At 41.3% G+C, this 2,288-nt stretch overlaps 1 non-coding gene across 1 annotated transcript; it reads left to right on the top strand.

Annotated features, from left to right (window-relative positions):
* The first annotated feature begins 1,063 nt into the window (after positions 1–1,063).
* LOC138834787 (U6 spliceosomal RNA) lies at positions 1,064–1,170 on the top strand. Its single transcript, XR_011374261.1, has one exon. It is a non-coding gene; the product is annotated as a U6 spliceosomal RNA (small nuclear RNA).
* Positions 1,171–2,288: the final 1,118 nt, after the last annotated feature.

Genomic DNA, 2,288 nt, shown 5'->3' with positions numbered 1-2,288 from the left:
GAGTCCAAAGCAAGCTGTCCAGCAAAGTAAAGCAAAACAAAACAAAAGACCCTCCCCCCCCCAAAAAAAAACCAACCCTCTCCTTCTAACTACAGACATGTCCTTTACCAAGACATGTAAAGCAGGATTTTCTTAAGCATTTGATTGAGGTAAAACTGGAGACTATCTTTTCAATATTCTTACATGACATTATTGTGAGTTCTTTTTTTTTTCTTTTGTGCTAGTCCTGCAGCTTGAACTTGTGCTTTTACTTAGCTTTTTTAGCTCAAAACTGGCACTTTACCATCTGAGCCATGCCTCCACATCCAGCTTTTTGTTAGTTAACTGAAAATAAGAGTCTCCCAAATTTGTCTGTCTGGGTGGGCTTGAGCCATGATCCTCAGATCTCAGCCTCATGAGTAGTTAGGATTTCAAGTGTGAGCCACTAGTATGCAGCTCGGTGTCCATTTTCCCCCCGCTTTGAACTAGCTTCATTCAGCTGTGGTCAGGTGATGAGAAGTATTAGCTCCCAATCACCCACATACTACGCTTTCAATCCCTACCCCCAAAGTTAAAAATCACTGTGTCCCAGCACATGGGATATCTTAGTGGGGTTACTTGGCTAGAATTCACTCTTCTGAAGAGAGAGGATTTCTATAGCAATGGTGTACCTATTATTTTTATCTCTACCATCTTTAAAAAAAATAATTCCATTCACCATCGGAGGGGCTGACTTTTGTCAGTGTCAAGGCATTGTCTGACTTGAGTGTCTACTACCTTTGTCTTAAGTCTGTGGCAAATGTTTCATTCCATGTTGGATGCTCTAGGCAGTGATAGATGCAGAATGCCAGCATGTCTACTGGCAGGCATATAGAAGCCAGCACCATGTTCATCTATGTGACGCTAGCACATTTTAGCAGTCCCTTCTCCTCATCCTTCTGTAAGGATAAATCATCATCCCATCTTATTCCTGCCCAAGAAAAGGCAGCTCACTGAAACTCTCTGCAGGCACTGAAGCCCTTCCGTTCCCTTCTGTCCCCAGGATCTATAGTCCTTTTGCTTCTAGGCCTTTCAATAGTATCAGGTGCTTACTTCAACAGCACATACACTAAAACTGGAAGGATGCAGAGAAGATCAACATGGCCCTTGTGCAAAGATGACAGGCAAATCTGTGAAATGTTCCATATTTTAAAAATATACAAGTAAGCACATCCAGAGTCATAGGCACATGTACACAAATATATGAACAGAAGTATGGTATATGCAGGGGAGAATTCAAATAGTGTGACTCCTTAGAACAATGAACTCACAGTCTAGCCAGATGAATACCAGGAATCTGGTACTTGAGATGAGGAAAGAGGGAGGCAGGGTGGTCCCAAAGGGATAATACAGTATAGCTGGAGATGCATTGTCCATACATATTGAATGGTAACATATTGAAAGGCTAACATATTGAATGGCAATCCCTTTATACAACTACTTAAAGATAATAAAAATAGGAAAGGTTGACATTGTCCATGAAGAAATGTACTCATTAACTAACTTATGGAACTGCAACCCCTCTTTACATGATCTGTATAATAATAAAAAAAAAATTTAAGCCAGGCACCATGGCTCACACCTGTAATCCTAGCTACTCAGGAGGCTGAGATCTGAGGATCACAGTTCAAAGCCAGCCCAGGCAGGAAGGTCCAGGAAACTCTTATCTGTAATAAACTACTCAGAAAAAGCTGGCTCAAGTGGTAGAGCACGATCCTTGAGCACAAAGAAGCTCAAGGACAGCATGCAGGCCCTAAGTTCGAGCCCTAGAACCAGCAAAAAAAAAAAAAATAGTAATAAAATTAAAATTTAATTATAAATAAATAAAAGGTAATAAAAATGTAATATAAAACTACTTTCAGACCCTAACTTCCTCCCCCAGAGTGTCAGTCATATTATTCCAGCAAATTCTGAAACCTGGTCCTCATTTGTCTTCATAATGTCCAAGTTTTCTGCTCAGAATTGAGTGACCGCCACCACTCTCATTCTCATCACTTCTTGCCATAAGGTTTCCTAAGACAACTTTCACAAAAGTATGTTGCTGCTTTTGCTGGACATTGGAAGCGCAGCTCAGGGGATAACTCTGGGCCACCCTGAAGCAGATTGACCCCAGAGAGCCTGTGTGCCAGCCTTCCTTCACTCCTGATGGGCCTAAAGGGACCCATGCAATGTGGTCTTACAAGGGTAGAGTAAGAGATTTAGACAGCTCCCTCCTCGGAAATTTTGACTAATCCCTTTTAAAGACACCACAAATAAAATCAAATTCTGAT

This window comes from Dipodomys merriami, unplaced genomic scaffold, assembly GCF_024711535.1.
Source record: "Dipodomys merriami isolate MVZ:Mamm:240054 unplaced genomic scaffold, mDipMer1.0.p SCAF_1, whole genome shotgun sequence".
NCBI classification, from domain to species: Eukaryota; Metazoa; Chordata; class Mammalia; order Rodentia; family Heteromyidae; genus Dipodomys; species Dipodomys merriami.
This window is presented reverse-complemented; position numbering and strand designations above follow the sequence as displayed.